Genomic DNA, 26,132 nt, shown 5'->3' with positions numbered 1-26,132 from the left:
TAAATGTTGGCTATTATTATCCTTGTCGGGGAAAGAAAGATGAAAACGTGTAGGTGGCTGGGAAGTTTTCTTACCTGCAATTTAGAAAAGACGGGTGCGGGAAGGGGAATTTCCCAGCTCAGTAAATGAATGCTCTAGGTTTTGTGCTGCACTTCCCAGAGGCTCAGCTGTCACCACAGCACACTTCAGTCAGAAACTTTCAGCAGTTCCCCGTGTCTGCAGAACAAAGGCCAAAGCCTTAGCTGGTGTTCAAGATACCTTTCAGTGTGTCCCCAACTTACACATCATCTTTTGTTTCCCTCATTCTCCTTTAAAATAGGGTAATGCTTAAGAACCTGGGTTCAAATCCTAGCTGTCCCTCATTTGCTGTGTGACCTTGTAGAATTGACTTACCCTTTCTGTGCCCTGGTTGTCCCATCTTAAAATGAGGGAAAATAGAACCTACTTCATTTCCCAGTCCCCACTGAACCAAAGTTATCTTCTCCCCTTTCTCCTTCTGCCCCTGTAGCTCCATGATATTTTCTGTGGACCAGCTCCTATTTTATTTGCTCCCATGTGTCTTACATCATGGTTATTTATATCCTTCTCTAATCTGTCTTACTGGGTGAGGAGATCCCAGGACAGATTTCCCGGTGTTTGAGCTTGACTCTTGCACACAGTAGGTGTTTCGTAAGTATGTATGACCTTCAGGGATGGGGGCAGGTTTGAAATTCAGCTGGTGTTCATTGGTTTGGTTTTGAGGCCGGAGACCTTTCCAGTTGGAAGGTGCTTTTTACTTAAACATCCAAATATGGCTGCTGCTTGTGTGAGTGTGTGTGTGGGGAGGAGCTGTGGGTTGAGAAAAGCACCTGGTTTCCTTCTGTCCACCTGCCACTTAAGCTGAATTGTGTCCCCTCCCTCCAGTTTATATATTGAAGCCCTAAACACCAGGGCCTCAGAATGTGACTGCACCTGAAGACAGGGTTTCTAAGGAGATGATGACGTCAAGTGGGTCCAATAGTGTGCACCCCAATCCAATCTGACTGGCCTCCTTATAAGGAGAGGATGTTTGGGCACCCAGAGAGACACCAGGGATGTGCCCTCTCAGAGGAGAGACCTTATGAGAACATAACAGGAAGGAGGCCAATTGTGAACCAAGAAAAGGTCTCAGGAGACACCTTGACCTTAGATTTTCAGCCTCCAGAACTGTGAGAGAACAAGTTTTTGTTGTTTAAGCTGCCCAGTCTGTGGTATTTTGTTATAGCAACCTGAGCAGACTAATAAAAGCTGTCAAAAGAGAAGGAACCAATAGGCATTAGGGTGAGAAGGGGGTGAGGAGGGAGGAGGCTGGAGGACTCCCTCCCAAGTCTAGGATTGGGAAGACCAGGTCAGTAAGCCTGTCATCCCCTACCCCCCAACCAACAGATTCCATACCCTTCTATGGAAACACACTGCCATATTTCATATTTAACCACCCACCTTGGAAATCCTTCTCCATTACCAGATGAAAGGCAATAATACATGGTACCTTAAACCTATTATTATTATTTGCCATTGGCAAAGAGTGAGTGTTCAAAATTTTTGTTCAGAAGACCTTGCACTTTTCTGTGACAAGTCCCACAAAAACTTTCTACCACACTTAGAATAAAACCCAAATTCTTTACTATTGTCTCAAGGGCCAGTTGAGGCCTGGTTGCTGTTCCCCTCCATATGCCCCTCCTACCCTGGTCCTTCCACATTCTGCTCCTCCAGTATGCCAAGATCATTTCACCACTGGTCCTCAGCAGCTACCACAGCTCTCATGGCTGTGCTTCAAGTGAGCTCTTTAAAAAAATATTTTATTTATTTATTTTTAGAGAGAGGGGAAGGGAGGGAGAAAGAGAAGGAGAGAAATATCAATGTGTGGTTGCCTCTCGTGTGGCCCCTACTGGTAACCTGGCCCACAACCCAGGCATGTGCTCTGACTGGGAATCAAACCAGCAACCATTTGGTTTACAGGGTGGCACTTAATCCACTGAGCCACACCAGCCAGGGCTCAAGCGAGCTCTTAACACACACACACACTGGGTCTCACGCTCAGCTATTCTGACTCTGCAGGTTGACGTGGGGCCTGGTGTCTTTATACTGATTTTTAAACTTTCACACAGAATCTGATGCATGGGCAGAATTGAGGACCACCACCCTAGATCTTCATGGAGCTGGCTGCTTCTTTGAGGTCTTAGCTCAAATGCCACACACCCTGGCCCCCTATCCCTGGAACACCCTAGCCCATGGCCCTATTTATAATCTGTAGCACTAATACACCATCAGAGACCATCTGATCTACTCATGTGTTTCCCATCTGTCTCCATATACTAGACTTCTAAATCTCCTGTGGGTGTGCACTGGCCTCTCATCCCCATGTTTGCCCCAGCAGAACTTCTCTGTCTAACACAGAAGCCACTACTCACATGTGGTGACTACTTAGTGATAGACTTGCCACTCAGTGGGCTGAGATGTACCCTCAGTGTAAAACACTGTCCAGACCTCAAAGACATTGTATGAAAGAGAGAGGCAGAAGATATTAAGAAAAGTTCTGGAGATGGAGATGGTTGCATGGCAATGTGAATATATTTAACATCACTGACCTGTACACTTAGAAATGGTTAAGATGGTAAGTTACATTCTGGTTTTTAAATTGTTTACCACAACTAAAATTTTAAAAAGATGTGTTGACCATAAAAATCTCATTAATAACTTTTAATATTGATGACATATTCAAGTGATGATATTTTGAATATAGGGGTTCTATGAAATATATTATTAAAATTAATTTCACCTGTTTCTTTTTTCTTGTCACTTAAAAAAATGTGGCTTTCAGAAAATTTGAAGTTGCTTGTGTGGGTCAGACTTGGGCTTGTGTTATATTTATACTGAATGTCACTGGCCTAGAACCATGGCCAGCACACAGTAGGCACTTAAATAGGAGTTGACTATTTGTGGCCAAATAGGTACTTTTTTGCGCATAAGCAAGCTGTGCTGTCTACCAGGCTGCAGGGAATGGGAGGGAGTCTGGGTTAGAGCAGTTCTCATAACTAAATAATCATAACTGATATCTATTATTATGTTGATAGCAGCAACCACCATTTGTTGAGCACCTAACATATGCCAGATGCTGCCTCAGCACTTTACCCACACACCATCTCATGTAATCCTCCAGTCAGTCCTGCAAGGTGTCATCATTGCCCCTCCACAGAGCAGCTGATGCCCAAAGTCACCCCACTGGTGAGTGGTGGGCCGGGGCTTGCACAAAGGCTGCTCAAGCCTCCCCATCTCAGGGGCCAGGCCCCACATACTGTCCTGTCACATGGCTCTGCCTGGGATGGCCAATGGGCAGGGGCTTCTTGAGCCAACTCAGAGCCCCTGTGAGGCAGCCAGTCTTTGCCTGGAAGGGTCCAGGAAGATTATGTATTAAATAATACATAATCTCTGATCAACACTAGTTCAGTCATCCAGATCCATCCGCTAGCCCTCTCAGGTTCGAGGACTCTGAGAAACCGGTCCTGGCCAGGGTGATCATTCTTGTTCAAGGCAGTTGCAGTGGATGGCGCTGGGCCCAGCCTGACCCTCAGGAGGGCCCTGTCAGTGCTCCTGAAGCTGCAGCAGCCACAGCTATCTTTGGGGTGTGGCCTCTTCCCACCTGCTCTGTGGCTGGAGGCCTGGGCCCACCCAAGACCCCATATCTGGGGTTCAAATCTGTTTGAGCACTGCCACCTGTAGTATCTAATGTGAGATCTCCGTGGGGGAGAAAATCCTGCCATCTCCAGGCTCTAATTGTTTTTAGATTGTGGGTTTGAACTAGAAAGAAACTGCTTGGGTCTGGTCAAAGAGACAGTTGACTGAAGAAGCCAAGAAAGACCTGACTTCCTCGGCAACAGCTGGGCTTCTGACATCGTTGGATGGAATAAAGATCCTGCTGTCTGGGGGACCTCTGAGCCCCCTACCCTAGGTGTGAGCCAGTGGGTCAAGCACACAGCCTAGAGCAGTGGTTATCAAAGTCTGGCTCCTGACAAGCTGCAGCAGCATCTCCTGGACAGTTGTTACAAAGACTAATCCTCAGGTCTCACTCCAGGCCTTCTGAATCAGAAACTGAGTTTGAACAGCCCCCTGGGAGACTCGGCCATACCGAAATTTGAGAACCATAGTCTACAGCCTAACTACTCAAAGTACCAGGCCCTCCAGATCAGCATCATTTAGCAGTTTGTTAGAGATATAACATGTGGGCCCACCTGACCTGCTGAATTGGAATCTAAGCCCCCAGGAACACATGTGCATGTTAACATTTGAAGTGTGCTGGGCTAGACTTCCTTACTGTTAACTCAGGGCACTTGAACTCAAACGCTTTCAGGGACCGAGCAGGCAATGTTAAACAATGAAGCCGAGTCAGATCCAGAGGATTATTGCCACTTGGAAATGGGGACTTCAAGAGTATCTGAACCCAAATGCCACAGTGAAATTTCAAGCTTTAAAAATTGCTGCATGGGCCCTAGCTGATGCGGCTCAATGGATTGAGCACTGGCCTGCAAACCAAAGGGTTGCTAGTTCAATCCCAGTTGGGGCACACACTTGGGTTTCGGGCCAGGTCCCCAGTAGGGGGCATACAAGAGGCAACCACACACTGAGGTTTCTTTCCTTCTCTTTTTCCCTCCCTTCTCCTCTCTCTAAAAATAAATAAATAAAATCTTTTAAAAAAGAGGCAAATTTATTTAAAAAATTACTGTGTGGGATATTATCTCTATTATTAGAGATAAAAAATTATCTTTAATAATTTTTTAAAAAATTATTTTGTGGGTCACACAAAATAAGGCCCACGGGGGCCAGCCTGCAACCCTACCCACAGGTCTTGGGGCAAAAAGGTGCTTAAATTCTGGGCAAGCTTTCTGAGCTTGGTTCAGCCCTCCCAGGTAAGGCAGGAGGCACAAAGTAGGGGCTATGACAGAAGTTCCCAAATTCAGCTGCATAGTGGATCTGATACTTGGCTCAACCCTCAGAGAGTCTGACTTACTTTGTCTAGGACATGATCTGAGCCTTAAGTTTTTAAAAACTTCCTGGTAGTCCTTGCCAGTGTGGTTCAGTTGGTTGGAGTGTCACCCCATTAACTGAAAGGTTGTGGGTTCAATTCCCAGTCAGGGCACATGCCTAGGTTGCAGGTTCTGCACCTGGTTGGGGGGTGTGTATGAGAGGCAATTGATCTATGTTTCTCTCTCACATGGATGTTTCTTTCCCTCTATCTCCCTCCCTTCTCCTCTAAGTGTGTCCTCAGGTGAGAATTAAAAAAAAAATAAAAAATAAAAACAAATAAATAAAATAAGCAGCCTCTTTAAAAAAGAAAGTTCCTGGTAACTCCAACATGCAGCAGAGTTTGGGATCCATGTGCTAGGCAGGGGTCCACAAACTGTTTAGTGAAGGACCAAGCAGTTTAGGCTTTGTGTACCACATTGTTTTGGTGGCAGCTATATGCTACGAAAGTAGTTCAAAAGCAGCCACAGGTAATAATAAGTGATGGAGCGTGGATGTGCTTCCATAATACTTTATTTATGAATCCTGAAATTTGAACTTCTTGCCATTTGCATGTGTCATAGTATATTATTTTTCTCTCGTTTTTTTTTAACAGCCATGGAAAAACCATTCTTAGTTCATAGGTTGCACAAAAACAGGTAGAGGACTGTACTTGGCCTGGGGGTTACAGACTGCTGACCTCTGGTTTAGAGGAATGAATTGTCCGCATAGAAACCTGGACTGCAGGCCTTTTCCTTCCCAGCATTTGCCCGCACACTCTCCACCACACAATCTTTGAAACTGTAATAGCACCTGATTATGAAAAAGCTATGCTGACAAATTCCAATCAAGCACTGGCTTGATCTGGCTCTGGGCCAAAGACTTCAGATTGGGCCCCAAGTCCTTCATTGCCCTGGCAGGATTTCAGGGAGCTGCCTTCCAATGGGCCAGTCTAAGTCCCACCTCCCTGGCTGGTGATGTCACTGACCGTTAACTGGAGTGACCATTTAACTACCCAGTGTACACTATGCTTAGAGCTTTACCTGAATCACTTTTTTCCTTCTCATGGTAGCTCCACCTGAGAGGCAGGATTAGGACACACCCATGCCCATTTATTATAAACCCATTTTTCAGATGAGGAAATAGGCACAGAGAGGTCAAGTGATTTGCCCAAAGTCACACAATGAAGGCAGTAGAGCAGAACATCTGCCTGACTCCAGTGCCTGCTCTTATAACCACTATGCTACATTGTTTCTCAATAATCTACATTAAGGACAATCAGTAATCCATCCCCATCACTGGTCATTGCAATCCCCAGGCACAACCTTTTCAAGGACAAGCCTTGGACAGCAAGGATCTCTCTGTCATGATTGGCAAATGTTGCTCAGTCTTCTCTGCCTTGAATGCATCCAGATCTGGGGCACCCAAGATCTATTCTGTACTGTCTCCAAGAAGAAGGAGGCCTACAGAGCTACCCCACAGGGCTGTGTACTGCACAACTCCAGGGGGCACCATTCACAATGGATTCTGCATGAATGACACCCCTGGAGCTGTGGAGCACACAACCCACACAGTTGTTCGAGGCAGCCCTGGAGGCTGAAGTGAAATGCTCAGGGTTGACTGATGTAGGATTGACTTTAGGTACCCATCATTACTGCTGTTCAGAAACCTATCATCAAAAAGGGGGAGGGGCCCAGAAGGAAATGGCACCATGGATGGTGGAGGTCTGGGCTGGCAGCTTCGGAAAACTTTTTGGATCGGGAGAGGGAGTGGCTGGCTCTTGCTGGAACCTCCTCCATCCAGCGTGGAAAAAGATCCAGTTTCCCTGATCTTGCCCACACTGGACAGATAGCAGCTCCAGCTCTGAACTCTTATCCCTGTTCCAGGTGACAGCTGTCCTTCTCGCCCTCCACACCCTGGCTTTTTATGGGGGAAAAGTGAGCCCTTGAGTGATCTCTTCAGTCCTACTGCCCAGCTGCCTTGTGCTGGCCCTCCATGCTGTTCTCACACTGGCTGGGCAGCACCTGCCCCTCAACATTCAGAGCTGCTGGGAGCTCCCAACCAAATGTCCCTAGCTCTCCCCTTAACTGCTGTTCCCCTTGCCAGAGTGTTCTCCTCTGCTTGTTTCCTTTTATGATTTCAGCTGGGCCCAGCACTTTGCATGCACCAGTTCCTGTGACCCTCATCACAGCCCCATGACACAAGGACTGTGATCAGCCTGATTTTACAGATATAGACTCCGGTCACTTGCCTGAAGTCACACAACTAGAAAGTGTCAAAACTAAGAACCAAATCTACATCTTTCAGACTCTAGAGCCCAAATTCTTAATATTTCTAGAGGATGGATGTGTCATGTCTTCTGGGTCTGTCTTACCATCTGCGGGTTGGACCTTGGGCCTGGGAAGTCATGTTCATGATATTGTGGCTGGAGATGGTGGGGATGATGGGGATGGCAGTGATGATGGTGGTGGTGGTGATGGTGAGGGTAATAATGTTGGTGGGGGTGATGGGGATGGTGATGGGGATGATGATGATGATAATAGTGGTGATGATGGTGGTGATGATAATGATGATGCCAATCATGTTCCTACTTGATAAGGGTTATTGTGCAGATTAGATGAGATGACAGGCAAAACATGGCTCACCATGCCTTTTTCTATTAGTGTTGGCTCAGCTGGCCTCCCTGTGCCCTAGACTTCCAGAGTGGGTTCCACTGCATTGGAGTTTATTGAATAAACCGTTCTCCCACCATTTCTGGACCTTTAGGCTAAGATGAAGTGAAAGAAACCTTCCTCCTTAAACACTAGGTGAAAGGTGTGAATCAGAGACAAGGAAGGGAAACAGGGTGAAGTTTTGCTCCCTTGACTCCTGCTTCTTGCCAGCCTCTGAAATCCAGCTTGGCTGTTCTGAGCCTTAGCCTCAGGCTCTGTGAATGGCCATCTCCCAGGCTCCCAGGGAGATATGGAAGCAGAGCATCTGCTGTCCCAGAAGGTGAGGGATACTGCCCACAGCCACATGCAAGACGGGTGCTGGCATGGCCTCGCTGTTGGGGGCAATTAGGATCTTCACCCACACAGTGACTCAGGGCAGATCTTGAGTGAAAAGCTGAAACTTTATCTGTGGCCACAGGTGGAGCAAGGCCTTCAAGAGCCCTGTCATGGAGTAAACTTTTCCTCTCTTCTTCATAGTCACCTTTCAGATGACTCCTGGCAACTGAGAGGTGGGGTGAGCAGAGTGAGCTCTGCTTGGGTTAGAATCCCAGACCCACCATTTGCTAGCTTTGTACGACTGCAACAAGTTACTTAACCTCTCTGAGACTGCTTCCTTATCTGCAAAATGCAGACAATCCCATGCACCATTTCACTGGACTGTTGGAGGTATACAGCAAGATGGTGCCGTGAAAGAGCTTAGCTCCTCTGTGTGTGTGTCCCTGGGGGAGAATATTTGTACCTAACCTTCGTGATTTCAGAAAGAATCCCATAACACATGTGCCTGGTAGGTAGCATATACTTAAAAACACTGTATTATTATTATTATTATTATTATTATTATTATTATTATTGGGAAAGCCATATGGACCCCATCAGCATTTATTTGATAAACTTTATCAGCGGCCGAGGCAGTTCATCGCTGTGTATAAGCAAACAAAACAACATGCAGTGGCCACACATCATCGAAGGAACAACATGTGGCAGGGAGAGGTCTTCATGTCAGGGGTTCAGCCAACTAGATCATAAGATTCAATAGGAACACAGCTCACCCACCTCAGGTCTGGCGCCATTGGTGGGCACCAGTGGGAGTTCAGGAGTTGGAAGGTGGATGGAGAGTGTGTCTCAGGGTAGGGTGCTGAGGAGTCTCCTGGGGGCTGACAGATGTGGCTTGCTCATCATTGCTGGCACTCATCCATGCAGCCATTCACCACTCATTTGTTTGACAAATATTCATTGAGCATTACAGGGAGCTAGGGCTACAGAGTGAAGCAGTGAACAAAACAGAAAAAAAATCCTTGTTCTCTAGGAGTTTAAATTCCGGTGAGCTGGTGTCTCAGCTTTAAGGAAACAATCCCTTAATAATCCCTGATGCAGGGAAATGGGCCCCATACTGCTCCCCCCACTCCCATGCTTTGCCTTCTGTGCTTAATACACCTGCCTAGCACCCCTTGGCTAGAGCATCCTCTGTCTTCTGGTGTTGGACAGGCTCCTGCTCCAATGGCCACCAAGTTGCAAACCTGGTCTGCTCTGTCCTCTTGCCCTTCACCCCTCCCTTGACACACACACACACCCAGGCCCTGATTGCCATCTTTAAACTTTCTCTGAATTCTACAGGGACAGGTGTTTGTGTCTTTCAGCCCCAGGCCTCTCCTCCCATGGCTCCACCCACAATCCTTTCTCCAAGGTTAGGGCAAGGACAAAGCAGCATTTCTGGAGTTAACCAGAGCAGTGAGACTGGTGGGATCAATGACTGGGGGTCAGCTGCCAGCAGCCACTGAGCTCAGGTGGTTTGCCCTGAGCTTGCTAATACCTTACCAGGCACCTGAGGGAGGTACTATCATTGTCCCCGTCCATAGGCCGGGATTGGGGTTCAAAGGTTCAGTGTCTTCTTGCACAGTCACACAGCTGAGCTCCAACTCCAGCCTGTCTGACTCCCAAACTCTTTTTTTTTCTAAAAGACTTTACTTATTTATTTTTAGAGGGAGGAGGAGGGAGGGAGAAAGAAAGGGAGAGGAAACATTGATGTGAGAGAGATACATCAATTGGTGGCCTCCTGCAATTGGTGAGGACCTGGCCTGCAACCCAGGCATGCACCCTGACCGGGAATCAAGCCAGCGACCCTTTGATCTGCAGGCTGGCTGTTCAATCCACTGAACCACACCAGCCAGGGCACCAAACTCTTAGTTGTTAACACAAATTCCCTAAGAAAAATTATGGAATCTGGGGGGATTTAAACCCTTAAACCTTGGCAGTAATGTTTTAAGGACTGGAACTGTCTCTCCAGAGACCCACTGAACCAGTAAGTGGCCCCTTCTTCCATTAGGGAATACCAACCCTGTGCCAGCCACACTTCTAAACATTTTACATCCCCCCAGTGTCTAAAACAGTCCTTCAAAAGTGCCCTCAGGTCAACAGCCTCGGATGCTGAAAGTTTTCTGTGGCCTCTCTCACCGACCAAACTCTCCAAAGCCTCTATCCAAATTCTTATTTATTTCTTATTTATTTATTTATTTTTAGAGAGAGGGAAGGGGAGGGAGAAAGAGGAGAGAAACATCAGTGATTGGTTGCCTTTCACATGCCCCCAACTGGGGACCTGGCCCACAATCCAGGCATGTGCCCTGACTGGGAATTGAACTGGAGACTTTCTGGTTTGCAGGCTGGCACTCAATCCACTGAGCCACACCAGTTAGGGCTCTATCCAAATTCTTTTCACTCCTTTGCAAACCACTCAGAAAGGACAAAGGTGATACCTCCTAAGTTAGGGGTGGTGCCTTTCAATCAGGAAAATCAACAAATTTCACACATAGACATAGGTGCAAGATCCACAGTGGAATTTCAGGAATCGGCTTGAGGTGCGTGGAGCTCATTTTGGGAGACTGCAGCCCAGCCCTTGCTTAAGGCACTTGATAGAGCCAGATCAGATGTAGCTCCTGAAGGGGGGTGCACCTGAGTTCCTGGATCTTAGCCCTCCTTCCAGATCTCTCTGCTTGAGAGTGAGCTGTCTGGAACAACAGGAGGAAGCAAGGCTGTCTGAATTGTCCTGGAGGTCTGCAAGTCACCAGCTGTGGTTCCAAGTTAGAGAGGCACAGGGGAGGAGGAGAAAGTGGGGGCTGACTTCACTTTCTGTTGTAACTGTGTGACCTCTTGGACAAGTTCCCAAACTTTTCAGAGCCTCAGTCTCTTACTGCTCCCCCTCAGCTGGTCACCCCTTACCTCAATTCAGACTCCCCAAGCCACCTACCAGTAAACCCACCCCTGGGAAGTCCTGCAGGTAGAGCTTGGCCCCGTGACTATGTCTTGGCTAGAACACTGTCTCCTTACTGTAAAAAATAAATTCCTTTTAAAAAACAAAATTGCTAAGACTTTCAGTTTTATTTCAATTAATTTAACACTTATTTAGGACTTACTGTGTGCCAGGTACTGCTCTAAGCACTTGACACATTTACTTCTTATAACACCCCTAATGAGGTAAGCATATATCTCGAGTTTATAAATGGAAAAAAAAATACACACACACAAAACAGAAGTACAGAGAGGTTAAGTAATTTGCCTGAGGTCACACAGCCAATAAGTGACAAGGCCAGGATTCAAATTGCTCTGTAGGTTAGTAGGCCTCAGGTTAAGAATCCCTGCACCTTTTGCGTATTTCCAACAGCCAAGAAAATTTTGTCTGACACTGCATTTTGTAAGTGACATTTGGAAACACATAATTTTTAAATTTTACAAATTTAAAAGGTGCCAGAAGATGATGCTTTACAAACTCACTAGACACTTGTCCCATCTGAATGTGCTGGTCCTTTTTTTTTTTTTTTTAATACTGTGCTTCCTCCTCATGGTTTCAGGTTCTCTACACATTCAGAGAAACCTCTAGTAATGAACTATAGAAATGATCCCTGAAAGTACAGTCTTTGAGTCTGCTGGTCTTAATATTTGGTCCAGTGGCTGTTCTAGCCTTCTTATTACCCTAATCCTGACCTCCTATAATAGTCCCAGCGACACATGGGTAAAGTTACTTAATTCTTTCAGGAGTCCTGGGAGCTGGGCTCTCTGACAGCCCCATTTGCTGGTGGGAAGTCTGAGGCTTAGAGAAGTACATGCACTTGATCAAAAGTACACACAGCTAACTGGTGGAGGAACCAAGGACTAGAACCCAAACAATCTGACATCAAAGCCTCTATTTTTTTGGACATCCCTAACTGTTTTCTTTGTGGCAAAAGATACAACATAAAAGTTACTATTTAAATCATTGTTGAGTGTACTTTTCAGTGCTATTAAGCACATTCACATTTTTGTGCAACCATCACCACCATTTAACTCCAGAACTTTTTCATCTTCCCAAACAGAATGAAATGCTAGACCCATTAAACACCAACTGCCAATTCTCCCCTCTCCCAGCCCCTGGTAACCTCTATTCTACTTTCTGTTTCTCAGAAATTGCCTAGTCTAGGTCCCTCATGTAAGTGGAATCATACAATATTTGCTCATTTGTGATCAAAGTCCTCCCTTTTTAAGGACTTAATTTATATTCTACTTGAAAACATAATTTGTAATTTGGGTAGTGGTCAATGTAGGGATTAGCCTTATTTCTAAACTTATGCTTGTTTTGAATAATGTAGAAAATGTATGTGATATAATTATAACAAACACATGGATGGAAAATATCTAAAGAGTATCAAATTGTGTGCTTTAAAGATTCACCTTCCTTCTCACTTAAGATCATTAACTTCCCTCCCCAAAGTCAACCACTGTCACCAGCTTCCAGGGTGTCCCACAGATTTTAATGTGCATATACTAATATATACACTATATATGCTACCTAGTCCCCTTTAAAAACACACACACAGCATAATACTATACCCTGTTCTATACCTTGCATTTTTGCTTTAACAGTACATCTGGGAGGTATACTTTCATGAAGAGCTTCTGCTTTCTTTTTTATAAAGATTTTATTAATTTTACTTTTTAGAGAGAGGAAAGGAGGGAGAAGGAGAGAAAGAGAAACATTGATGTGAGAGAGACACTTTGATCCTATGTACCTGGACCAGTGGGGTGGAGGGGGAAAATGAACCTGCAACCCAGGCATGTACCTCGACCTTTCACTTTGCAAGATGATGCCCAACCAAGTGAGTCATACCAGTCAGGTCAAAAGCTACTGCTTTCTTTTAAATGGCTGCATCATATTCTTTTGTGTGGCTGTTCTGACACATACAGTACTTAGTTCCTTTCTTTTTTTTCTATTTAAACTTTTAAAAAGTATTTTTATTGATTATGCTATTACAATTTTCCCAGTTTTTCCCCTTTATCACTCCTCCACCCTGCCCCCCAACCCTCTAGCATCGCCCCCCTTAGTTCATGTCCATGTGTTGTACATATAAGTTCTTTGAGTCTTCTGTTTCCTATGCCATTTTTTATCTCTCCACATCTATTTTATGCCTACTAATTATGCTTCTTCTTCCCTGTAACTTTCCCCCGCCCTTTCCCTCCCTTCCTGCTCTTCACTGAACTCCCTCAGTGTGATGTCCATTTCTCTGATTCTGTTCCTGTTCTCGTTGTTTGCTTACTTTTTGTTTTCATTGTTTTTCTTGATGTTGGATTCCTTTAACTTAACCTTATCTGGGAAGCACTTTATCTGCCCTTCCATTCTAAACAATAGCTTTGCAGGATAGAGCAATCTTGGATGTAGGTCCTTGCCTTTCATGACTTAGAATACTTCTTTCCAGCCCCTTCTTGCCTGTAAGGTTTGTTTTGAGAAATTAGTTTTTAGCCTTATGGGAACTCCTTTGTAGGTAACTGTCTCCTTATCTCTTGCTGCTTTTAGGATTTTCTCTTTGTCTTTTTTTTTAAATATATTTTATTGATTATGCTATTACAGTTGTCCCATTTCCCCCCTTCACTCCCTCCACCCTGTACACCCTCTCCCACCCATTCCCCCCCTTTGGTTCATGTCAATGTGTCATAAGTTCTTTAGCTTCTACATTTCTCATACTATTCTTACCCTCCCCCTGTCTATTTTCTACCTACTATCTATGCTACTTATTCTCTGTACCTTTTCCCCTTCTCTCCTCCTCCCACTCCCCTGTTGCTAACCCTCCATGTGATCTCCATTTCTGTAGTTCTGTTCCTGTTCTAGTTGTTTGCTTAGTTTCTTTTGGTTTTGCTTTAGGTGTGCTTGTTAATAATTGTGAGTTTGCTGTCCTTTTACTATACAGGTTTTTTTTAATCTTCTTTTCTTAGATAAGTACCTTTAACATTTCATAAAATAAGGGCTTGGTGATGATGAACTCCTTTAACTTGACCTTACCTGAGAAGCACTTTATCTGCCCTTCCATTCTAAATGAAAGCTTTGCTAGAGAGAATAATCTGGGATATAGGTCCTTGGCTTTCATGACTTGGACTACTTCTTTCCAGCCCCTTCTTGCCTGTAAGGTCTCTTTTGAGAAATCAGCTGACAGTCTGATGGGAACTCCTTTGTAGGTGACTGTCCCCTTATCTCTTGCTGCTTCTAGGATTCTCTCCTTCATTTTTACCTTGGCTAATGTAATGATGTGCCTTGGTGTGTTTCTTCTTGGGTCCAACTTCTTTGGGACTCTCTGAGCTTCCTGGACTTCCTGGAAGTCTATTTCCTTTGCCAGAATGGGGAAGTTCTCCTTTATTATTTGTTCAATACATTTTCAATCTGTTGCTCTACCTCTTCCCCTTCTGGTACCCCTATAATTCGGATGTTGGAACGTTTAAAGATGTCCTGGAGGTTCCTAAGCTTCTCCTCATTTTTTTTGAATTTTTATTTCTGCATTCTTTCCTGTTTGGTTGTTTCTTTCTTTCTTCTGGTCCACTCTATTGTTTTGAGTCCCAGTTTCCTTTCCATCACTATTGGTTCCCTGTGCATTTCCCTTCATTTCTTTTATGGTAACCTGCATTTTTTCATCTAATTTGCGACCAAAATCAAACAATTCGGTGAGCTTCCTGATCACCAGTGTTTTGAACTGTGCATCTGATAGGTTAGCTATGTCTTGGTCGCTCAAAAGGATGAGTTCTGGGGCGCTGATTTGTTCTGTTTGAGCCATCTCTCTCTCTCTCTCTCTCTCTCTCTCTCTCTCTCTCTCTCTCTTTCGAGCCTTAGGTGTTCCCCAGGGCTGGGCACCCCAGTCACTAGATTGTGACGTTGTATGTGAGGGCGGGGTTGAGAGGGAACAATGGCAGTAGCTCCGTTCTCTGTGGGACCTCACTTCCTTCCCTGGGATCCTGGGTAGCGTGCTCTGCCCTGCTCCACAATCACCGCCTCACTGGGTCTGCTAGCTGCCACTTGTGTACTCAGGGTCCACCTGCTGTGATCTTGTGTGCCCCAGATGCCTTACACACTCCTGTTGCCTTATGTGCCCAATTCTCCCTGTTCTCCACGCAGCGACCCGACCCGTGCCTGGCAGCTCATCTCCACCCCTCCTACCGGTCTGGATGAATGGGTCTATTTCAACTTCTTGGCTGTCTAACTTCCATTCAGATACATTTTCTGTCAGTTCTGGGTGTTATTCTGCCTCTAAATTGTTATTGTTCCCATCTTGGTTGTGAGTGGAGGTACGGTGCGTCCACCTATGCCTCCATCGTGCCGGAAGTCCTTCTCTTTGTCTTTAATCTTGGTTAACTTAATGATGATTGTGCCTTGGTGTGTTCCTCTTTGGGTCCAACTTCTTTGGGACTCTCTGGGCTTCCTGGACTTCCTGGAAGTCTATTTCCTTTGCCAGATTGGGGAAGTTTTCCTTCATTATATGTTCAGATATGTTTTCACTTTTTAAAAATATATTTTATTGATTATGCTATTACAGTTGTCCCATTCTCCCCCTTCACTCCCCTCCCCCTGCCCACCCCCTCGACTCACATCCACCCCTTTAGTTCATGTCCATGTGTCATAAGTTCTTTCGCTTCTACATTTCTCACACCATCCTGCCCTCCCCCTATTTTCTACCTATTGTCTATGCTACTTATTCTCTATATCTTCCCCCCCTCCTCCTCCCACTTCCTTGTTGCTAACCCTCCATGTGATCTCCATTTCTGTGGTTCTGCTCCTGTTCTCTTTGTTTGCTTAGTTTGCTTTTGTTTTAGGTGTGCTTGTTACTAACTCTGAGCTTGATGTCTTTTTTTACTGTTCATATTTTGTATCTTCTTTTTGTTAGATAAGTCCCTTTAACATTTCTTATAATAAGGGCTTTGTGATGATGAACTCCTTTAACTTGACCTTATCTGAGAAGCACTTTATTTCCCTTTCTATTCTAAATGAAAGCTTTGCTGGATAGAGTATTCTTGGATGTAGGTACTTGGCTTTCATGATTTGGAATACTTCTTTCCAGCCCCTTCTTGCCTGTAAGGCCTCTTTTGAGAAATCAGCTGACAGTCTGATGGGAACTCCTTTGTAGGTAACTGTCCCCTTATCTCTGGATGCTTCTAGAATTCTCTACTTCATTTTTACCTTGGGTAATGTAATTATGATGTGCCTTGGCGTGTTTCTCCTTGGGTCCAACCTCTTTGGGACTCTCTGAGCTTCCTGGACTTCCTGGAAGTCTATTTCCCTTGCCAGATTGGGGAACTTCCCCTTTATTATTTGTTCCAATAACTTTTCCACTTGTTGTGTTTCCTCTTCCCCTTCTGGTACCCCTATAATTCGGATGTTGGAACGTTTAAAGATGTCCTGGAGGTCCCTAAGCCTCTCCTCATTTTTTTGAATTCTTGTTTCTTCATTATTTTCTGTTTGGTTGTTCCTTTCCTCCTTCTGGTCCCTTCCATTGATTTGAAACTCAGTTTTCTTTCCATCACTATTGGTTCCGTGTGCATTTTTCTTCATTTCACTTATTGAAATCTGCATTTTTTCATCTAATTTATGACCAAAGTCCACCAATTCTGTGAGCATTCTGATCACCAGTGCTTTGAACTGTGCACCCAATAGGTTGGCTATTTCTCGGTCACTTAACAAAACTGGCTCTGGGGCTTTTAACTCTATTTGAGCCATCTTTTATATTTTAAATTATTTTTTTCCTTTGGTCTGGTCGCGCCTGTTACATTGAGGGGCGGAGCCTTAGGTATTCACCAGGGCGGGGCACCTCAGTCGCTGGGTTGTGACGTTGTATGTGGGGGCGGGGTCCCAGAGGGAACATTGGCACCCCTTCCGCTCTCACCAGGACTCCACTCCCCCTTGCCGCTTCCCACAAGCAAATTGGTCCCCTTTGGTGCTGGCTCCTGGGTGGGTGGGCTTGTGCACTCTCTCGGACTCTGTGGGTTTCTCCAAGGAGCCTCCTGTGAGGCTGATCACCCAGCCTCAACTTCCACAGGTGTTTTTAATCCGTGCCTTCAGGCTTTGTTTCCCAGCGCTGGGTCCCTGGGATACGCGGTCTGTGTCACACTGCCTGTTTTCGCTAAGTTCTGTGAGCGAATGTGCGGCTGCGGACAGCCAGCTGCCTTGCGCACCTCACTGAGTCTACTGGTTGCCTCCCGCACCCAGGGTTTGCCACCAGTCTGTCAGCTGTGGTCTGCGGTCTGTGCCCTGCATGTGCGCACACCTTCCAGCCACCGACTTTTCCTGCCGGTACCCCTCGACCCCTCTCCATAGGCCTCCGATTCCACACCTCCTTACCAGACTGAATGTATGGTATTCAGACTTCTGTTGGGTTCATTTCTCTCTGTTATGGTTGTTTTTTTGTTTGTAAACTCTTGTCCTTAGTTTTGGTTGCGCGAGGAGGTACACTGTGACCACCTATGCCTCCATTTTGGATCCTCTCACTTTCTTTTTTTTTTTAAATATATTTTATTGATTATGCTATTACAATTGTCCCTTTATCCCCCTTTCATTCCTCTCCACCCTGCACACCCTCTCCCACCCACATTCCCCCCCTTAAGTTCATGTCCGTGTATCATAAGTTCTTATCTTCTACATTTCCCATACTATTCTTGCCCTCCCCCTGTCTATTTTCTACCTACCATCTATGCTACTTATTCTCTGTACCTTTTCGCCCTCTCTCCTCCTCCCACTCCCCTGTTGCTAACCCTCCATGTGATCTCCATTTCTGTGGTTCTTTTCCTGTTCTAGTTTTTTGCTTAGTGTTTTTTTGTTTTGTTTTGTTTTAGGTGTGGTTGTTAATAATTGTGAGTTTGCTGTTATTTTACTGTACATGTTTTTGATCTTCTTTTTCTTAGATAAGTCCCTTTAACATTTCATAAAATAAGGGCTTGGTGATGATGAACTCCTTTAACTTGACCTTATCTGAGAAGCACTTTACTGGATAGAGCAATCTTGGATGTAGGTCCTTGGCTTTCATGACTTGGAATATTTGTTTTCAGCCCCTTCTTGCCTGCAAGGTCTCTTTTGAGAAATCAGCTGACAGTCTGATGGGAACTCCTTTGTAGGTTACTGTCTCCTTATCTCTTGCTGCTTCTAGGATTCTCTCCTTCATGTTAATCTTGGCTAATGTAATGATGATGTGCCTTGGTGTGTTCCTCTTTGGGTCCAACTTGAGTCCTTTTGGACTCTCTGAGCTTTCTGGACTTCCTGGAAGTCTATTTCCTTTGCCAGATTGGGAAAGTTCTCCTTTATTATTTGTTCAAGTAATTTTTCCACTTGTTGCTCTTCCTTTTCCCCTCCTGGTACCCCTATAATTTCGATGTAGGAAAATTTAAAGATGTCCTGGAGGTTCCTAAGCCTCTCCTCATTTTTCTGAACTCTTGTTTCTTCATTCTTTTGTTTGATTATTTCTTTCTTCCTTCTGGTCCACTCCATTGATGTGAGACTCAGCTTTCATTCCATCACTATTGGTTCCCTGTACATTTCTCTTAATTTCATTCATTGTAGCCCTCATTTTTTCATCTAATTTGCAACTAAAACCAACCAATTCTGTGAGCATCTTGATCACCAGTGCTTTGAACTGTGCATCTGATAGGTTGGCTGTCTCTCAGTCACTTAAAAGTACTGGTTGTGAGGATTTGAATTCTGTTTGAGCCATCTTTTTTTTCCCCCTTTGGTCTGGTTGCGCCTGTTACATATGAGGGGTGGAGCCTTAGGTATTCACCAGGGCAGGGCACCCCAGTAGCTGAGCTGTGATGTTGTACGTGGGGGCAGGGTCCAAGAAGGAACAATGGTGCTTGCTCCACTCTCTGTAGGACCTCAATCCCTTATGCCGTTTCCTCCAAGCCAACTGGGCCCCTCTGGTGCCAATTCCCATGTGGGTAGGCTTGGGCACCCCGTGAGACTTTCCAAGGACCTCTCCTGTGAGGCTGGGAGTCTCTCCCTGCACCTCAACCCCCACAGCTGCTTTCAATCCATGTCCTGAAGGCTCTGTTTCCCAGTGCTGTAATCCTGGGTTGCGCGCAGTGCCTTGCTTCACAATTGTCGCCTTGCTGGGTCTGCTGGTTGCCTTCCATTGGCTGGGGTCTACCAGCTGCCGCTTGTGCACCCAGGGTCCACCCGCTGCGATCTTGCGTGTCCCGTATGCCTTATGAGCCCAGTATGCTTTCTGCTCTCCACTGCTCGACCCACACCCGGCTGCCCAACTTTGTTCCTCCTACCAGTCTGGATGAACGTGTCTATTTTAATTTCTTGGTTGTCCGACTTCCATACAGTTCAATTTTCTGTCAGATCTGGTTGTTATTCTGTTTCTAAATTGTTGTTGTTCCTATCTTGGTCGTGAGAAGAGGCACAGTGTGTCTACCTATGCCTCCATCATGGCCGGATCCTGTTTTCACTTTCTTGCTGCTGTTCTTCTCCTTCTGTCACCCCTATAATTCAGATATTGGAACATTTCAGGTTGTTCCAGAGAATCCTGGGTCTCTCTTCATTGTTTTTCATTCTGATCCAGTTGGATGTTTATTTCTTCCTTTTATTCCAAATCATTGCTTTGAACCCTGGTTTTCTTCTTGTCACTGTTGGTTCCCTGAATATTTTGCTTTATTTCATTTTGGGTATCTTTCATTTGTTCTTTCATTTTTCAACCAAGCTCAATCAGTTCTGTGAGCATTTTGATTACCAGGGCTTTAAATTCTGCATCAGAAAGGTTGGCAATCTCCTCATCACTTAGTTCTCTTTCTGAGGTTTTGCTATGTTCTTTCATTTGGGCCATATTTCTTTGTCTTGACACACCTGATTAGCTGTAAGAGGGTGGGGCCTTAGTTATTCACCCTGGCAGGGCAACCCTCTTTGCTGCTCTGTGGAGCTGCCTGTGTGGGTGGGGCCAGAGGGGGAACAATGCAGCTTGCCTGCTTGTCTCTAGCACACTTTCCAACAGACTATCATGTGAAACTGGAAGTATCTTTCACCGAGGCAACCCCAGTCTTAGCCCACAGTCAGCTCTGAGTCTCAGTTTTTCCCTTAAGTTAGTCCCTCCCTCGCAGCTCTGCCAATTTTGGCAGTCAGCCCTGCCCCTCAGCTCCCTGGAGGTTTTTCTGAGTTGGCCTGGGCAGTCCGACTTACTGGTCTGGTTGCTCTGGTTGATTTTTCTTTAATTCCTGTTGCTGGGAGTTCCATGCAGTGTGATTTTTCTGGTGCTTCTGATTGTTTATTGATTTTAAATTGGTTGTTATCCTTCTTTTGGTTGTGTGAGGAAGCGAAGGGTTTCTACCCACTTCTCCATCTTGGCTGGAATTCTCTTAGTTTCTTTCTTTAGATAGTTTCTAATTATTTGCTCTTAACATACTGTGCTATCTCTGTTCCAGCACGTTGTGCTCCATGCAAGGACATCTACTGGGGACAGTCCTAGATGTGAAATGGCAGAGTCATCTTACATACTGACAATGTTCCTAACTCTCTCCAAGGTTACCCAAGTTTGTGCTCCCACTATCAGAGTTGGAGAGTCCTGGTTTCTCCACAGACACACACGTTACCCAGAAATCCAGCAGGGGAAAACAGAACCCATGTGATATTGAACATTTCTTTTCTTGGAGTATGGTTGAGCATCTTCTCATCTGTTTGTAATCCACTTGTACTTCTCTCTATGTAAATAGCCAAATTCATATTGTTTACTCTTATTTTTTCTTTTTTCGATGGGGTGGTTGGTCTTTGATTTGCAAGAGCTCTTTATCCATGAAATTGACTCTTTGTTGTGAAAGTGGCAAATAATTTTACTTGTTTGATATGCCTGGGTTTATGGGTATTTTTGTTTTGGGTTGTGGAAAAATATTAATTTTTATGTAGGTAGACCTAGCAACTTTGATCTTTAGGGCAAAGTCTGTGCATCTACCCAATAAGCTGTATTGCCTCCTCACTCCTGATCAATTGTTTGAAGGGGCTGAGGCTGCTTCTCGACTGAAGGTCCTCTGGCAGGGTGTGACTGTCCCCAACCTGGACTTAGCTCCTTATTAGTTGACCTGGGACCTCTTTAATGGTCCTCAATGGAGAATTATGGGATCAATCATCCCCACCACCCAGGACCTGCCTGGATACACACTCTCATGGGAATTGAGGGTACAGAGCCTGACCATACAGGCTCCCAGGCACAGAGAGCCTCTAATAACAAGCTTTTAACGAGAGTGATGAGTCTTCAGCTGCCCGGGGCATTCTTCACCCAGAAACAGCTCCTCTGAAAATGAAATGTTTCCCCAGGCCCTCAAAGTGGGCAAACTAGAGGCTGAAGGACGAGGAAGGAGAGCAACTTCTAAGGAATGAAAACCCTGGTCCTCTACTAGGCCCGTGGTGACTTTTCTACCTGTAAAGAAATGCGTCTGGCCAGCCTCCAGAGCAGAGGGGCAAGTGCCTTGTCTTAGGACATCCCTTCCAGCTTTGGTCTTTGCTGAGGACATAACTCTCACCATTTACCCACCCTTGTAGGGAGGTGGATGCAGGTGGCTGGAGATCTCTTTGGAAGGAAGCCCTCTAGGCAGTGATTCTGAAATTTTAGCAAGCATGAGAACCATGTGGAGGGCTGGTTAAAGGACAGATTGCTGGGCCCATTTCTGCCCCACTGGTCTCTGACTCAGGAGGTCTAGAGTGGGCCTGAGAATCTGAAGTTCTAACAAGCTCCTGGTGATGCTGAAGCTGCTGAATCAGGGGCCACACTTGGACACCCTCTGGCTCAGGTCACTCTCTGGCCCTGCTTCCCTCTCTGAGGCTGGGTAGTAGTGTGAGTTAGACTGAGAGGCTTCATTCCAATCAAAGTAACAACAGCAACTGCTAGGTGCCAGTGACTGTGCTCACAGCTGTGTGCTTCATTCTCTCACCTAATCCTTACAACATATCTCTGCAGTTGGGTTTACTAGTCTTGTCTCCCATTTACAACAAGAAAACTGAGGTTCAGAGAGAGTGGCTGGGCTTTAGAATCAGACAGATCTGGGGTCTGACCCCAGCTCACTGATGCACTGCGTGAGCTCTTGGGGAGTGACTCACTCTCCCTGAGCCTATGGGGGATTACAAAACCTGATCCCCAGGGAGCATGTGAGGACTCCAGGGGTGGTGATTACAAGAGCACCTGCCTGAAATAGTTGCACAGGAAAAATGCATCTCTTTTCCTGCCACAAGCCCTGTCATGATTGTAAGGTCCCTTTATGTTTCCCCAGACTCATCTTCCACCTCTCTCTACATTTTGAGATACCTCACCTCAAAGCTGCATTGGACTACTTGTCACTTCCTAAACATGCTTCACTTGGTCATGCATCCAGGCCTTTGTAAAGGTTGTTATCACTGTGTGTCTTTTTCACTCTACTGCTCCAGAGAAACTCCTATTCATCCTTCAAAACCCACTTTAGAAGTTCCCTCCTCTTGTTTCCTTGAAATGTCATCCTCTTCCTGTCCATGGGCAGAAAAAAATATCTAGGGTTGAAGCTTCTTATTTGAAGAAGGAGCTCAAAGTGTTATTTTCCTTCTCTCCCTTTCTTCTTTGACTTGTACTTCCACAGTATTTTATATGGAGTACAATTTGGAGTACAAATTACCAGGCAGCTAATACCAACACTATCAGCATCAGCATCAACACTAAGATAGTGTTGACCATGCACTAGGCACTGCTGTAAGAGTTGTTGACTCATTTCATGCTTAAAATAACCCATAGAGACATGCTACTTATTACCCATCTTTTACATATAAGGAAATTGAGTCACAAAAATGCTAAGTAGTTTGCCTTAGACCACATCTGTGTCAGAGTTGGGATGTAGAAGCTGTTTGTGGTATTGGTGTTATTAACTTTGATATTATGTTGCTCTTTAAGAATGAGGGGTGGGACATGTGGAGACTGAGGTACCCTGGAGAGTACCTGACCCATCAGAGTGGGGAGCCATGTGTTGAGCCCAGAGTTGTCAACTTTGCTGATCTTCTTTTCTCAAGAGGACCCAGAAAGACAGTTTTATATGATATCTCTCATTTTTTTTTTAAATCTTGGGAGTAAGCTAAAGTTTTTAAAAGCTCATAGTTGTCATAAAAGCTGCCCACAGGTCTCCTCTGTGACTTCTGTTCTTTCCTGTATCTTGAAGATGGGACCTCGTCTGACTTCATTTCTGTAGCTTAGCTCAGGGGTGGACACACAGTAGACCGTTTGTAGGTGCCCTGACATTTCTGGACTCAACCGAGAGCTGTGCTTGGCTCTCAACAAGTGAAACCCTCACCCTCAGTTCCACTCAGCACTCAGGATTCTCTGCCTGCGCTTGGGGTGTGGACGAGATCCCAAATTGGTGGCTCTGAGCATCACCTCTCCCTGGGGCCATCTCCGGGTCTGTCCTGTCAGGACAAGACTTCCTGTTCATCAGGTGCTGACAATGTTCTAAATGTTGTGCTTCCTCATCTCACTGACCCTCTCAACATTTTGGGAAGTTGCCATTGTCATCATCCCCATATTGCAGATGAGAAAACTGTGGCTCAGGCAGGGGAAGGGAATTGTCCCAGCTGGGCAGGGGTGGAGGTGGCATTGTGATACTTGTATCACAACCAAGCATCTCTGATTCCAGCTTTTCTGCAACTGGCTCTTATCAGGCATTCCCACAAATGTTTGATGGGTCCTGGCACACATTCCAAAGCAAACAGACTCTCCTGACACAGCCTGGACCTGAGAAGTCTGTGGTACACCAATGGGACCCTGGATACTCCTGTCTGTCACCATGCTTCCTAACTCCTCGGTCTCCTGTTGGAGGGTGGGGTAACATGGGGAGCATCTAGAGAGAAGCCTGGGATGCGATACCTTATGGGAACTCTGCTCACTGGGGCCTGGACAGGCAGAGCTTGTGGCCTGGCTGTCTCAGGCCTTTGGACTCAGCTAGAGGGACCACAGCTAGAGGGGCTGTTGTGTTTGTCCTTGTCTATAGCCAGACAGGATAGAGGTATGTGTATGTGCACCTTGCATGTGTGTGTAGTGCATACAGGTATGAATGTGTGCACATGTATGTGTGTAGGCCTGAGAGCACATGTGTGCATGTGTATGTGCATGTATGGGTACATGTGTGTGTGCAATTGAGATGAAACTTTGTCTCCCAAATTGAGACCTCATGATGTCAGCTTGGGACAATGAGCAAAAACTCTTATTTAACCCAGAGGTATCGGTTACACAAAAGGCTGAAATAAAAACCAGTTCCCCCATTTTTACAACCTGAAAGCCCATTGGGAGGCACAGCCAGGGTGGACATCTATGCAGCAGTGAAAATAAACAAGCTAGATTTATACGCAGCAATATGCATAACTCCCAAGGAAATGATAACTGGGGGGAGGGAGAAGGCAAGTTGGCAAATAATATGGATGGATTAGGTCATTTGTATCAAACAGCTGCCCACAATATTACTATGCAGTTCACATGCTCTCTACGAGAGTAGGAAAGGTCTAGAAGGAACAAATTATGGAGGTGGTTACCTTTAGAGGGCAGGGAGGGCAGGGGCTAGAAGGCTATTAACAAAGGAGCATGGGTTGATCCATGCATTCCCCATGAAAGTGTACAGTCTGTAGGTAGGAAGTTTGGGTCACTTCTGGACGTCATATCATCAGGGCCACAGGGATGCCTAGGTCTGGGGGAGCCTTTACAAGCCCCCTCATCCTGAGGGTTCCCTGGTGGAGATGGGGTGGGAGTGCTGTTGAGTTTTCTGTGGATGGGAGAGGCTCTGCTGCTTCCTCCCTAAACTTCTCCATGCTTCAGTTCTCCCACTAGAAGGTCCCTCCTCTGCGCTGCTCACCCTGTCTCAGCATGCCTAAGTGATGTGACATCGTCTGGACATATCCTCTCCGGGGGATAGATAGGAAAGGGTTCAGATCCAGCCTGCTTGCCAGCACTCCCAAGAGGGGGCACTCAGAGAATACAACCACATTTTCCCTGAGGCAGCTTCACAGGTAGGCTCTGGCACCAGATTCCCTGGGCTAAATCTGGGATCCAGGGACTTTTCTGCACCCTCTGACTCTCAGTGTTCCCCTCAATACAGTGGTCGAGGCCACCCACGGGGATGTTGTGTGGTGAAGTCAGTTCATTCTAACAAAATGCTGTGCTTCGCAGCGCCTAGCACGAAATCCACGCTCCCTAGTGTCGCTCTTGTCATCCTTCTGAATGACGCTTGACCGCGCCCCTCCTCCCTCTCTGCTGCCCCAGAAGCTCCTGGGACTTGCCGCTTCACTCACCCCACACTCCAGGGGATTGTCTCACCCTGCAGTACACCCCCAGCACCCATAATCTGGGTCTCCGCAGTGTTTGAGCGCCCCCATGAGAAACTGGGGCTGGGACAGGGGAGGGCGCGAGCCGCAGTTGTTCAGGGCCAGGGACCACTCCTGCGCTCGCGGGGGGGGGGGGGGGGGGGGGGGTCCCTGTCATACCTGCTTCCTGTGGCAGCTCTCGGTGGCTGGGATGCGCACGCAGGGCACGGTGGCTGCGAAGTGGATGAGGACAGGGGGCTGGAAGCTTGCGGGCAACAGGGCGGAGAGCTAGCAGGGGAAGGGGCGGGGAAGCCCGGGAGCGGCCGTGGGCGGAGCTTGGTGGCGCCCAAGGCCCAGCCACACGCGCCAGCCGGACACCCCGGCGGCCTCCTTTGGCCCCTCTTTCTTCCCTTCATCCCCACCAAACTGTGGTCCCACACGTTCACTCACCCGCATGCCACATCAACGCACATCCAACACTCCGAACTGTACCACCACCGCACACATCCCCATTCTCCCTCAGCACATTTGGATACCTATACGTGCCACAACTGTGCACACAGGGGACCCCTCATCTGGGTGTCCCCTAGACAGAGCACTGTCTCCCTCATTCCCCTGTGGCTCATCACATGCCACCTACAACACTCCAACCTACCTGGAGGTGTATCAGAACACACACACCTGTGCAACTGCACACCCATCATATACACACCCCCACAGGCACAGATGGTTCTCTGGGACAGGTGGGGATTTTAGAACAGGCTCCTACAGCTGATTCCCCCAGAAATATCCCTGTGCCTCATTCCACCTCTGACTTGGCTCACCTCTGCTTTCCCCCTGACCTT

General features: G+C 46.3%; 1 protein-coding gene and 1 pseudogene across 5 annotated transcripts in view; both read right to left on the bottom strand.

The window, feature by feature from the left end:
• SCNN1B (sodium channel epithelial 1 subunit beta) overlaps positions 1 to 25,588 on the bottom strand; it is a 62,627-nt gene extending 37,039 nt beyond the window's left edge. For 3 of the 5 annotated variants that reach the window (XM_045849225.1, XM_045849224.1, XM_045849222.1), the window contains exons 1-3: positions 25,468 to 25,550; positions 8,781 to 8,983; positions 75 to 216 (exon numbers count right to left, since the gene is read on the bottom strand). The gene's annotated coding sequence lies outside the window, so the exon portion shown is untranslated. Of the gene's footprint in view, positions 1 to 74; positions 217 to 8,780; positions 8,984 to 25,467 lie in introns of all 5 variants that reach the window. The other 2 variants (XM_045849223.1, XM_045849226.1) reach the window with 2 other exon arrangements.
• On the bottom strand, positions 11,504 to 11,636 carry LOC123825730 (annotated as a pseudogene).
• Positions 25,589 to 26,132: the final 544 nt, after the last annotated feature.

This window comes from Phyllostomus hastatus, unplaced genomic scaffold (genome assembly GCF_019186645.2).
Source record: "Phyllostomus hastatus isolate PE091 unplaced genomic scaffold, TTU_PhHast_1.1 phas_contig_64, whole genome shotgun sequence".
Lineage (NCBI taxonomy): Eukaryota > Metazoa > Chordata > Mammalia > Chiroptera > Phyllostomidae > Phyllostomus > Phyllostomus hastatus.
This window is presented reverse-complemented; position numbering and strand designations above follow the sequence as displayed.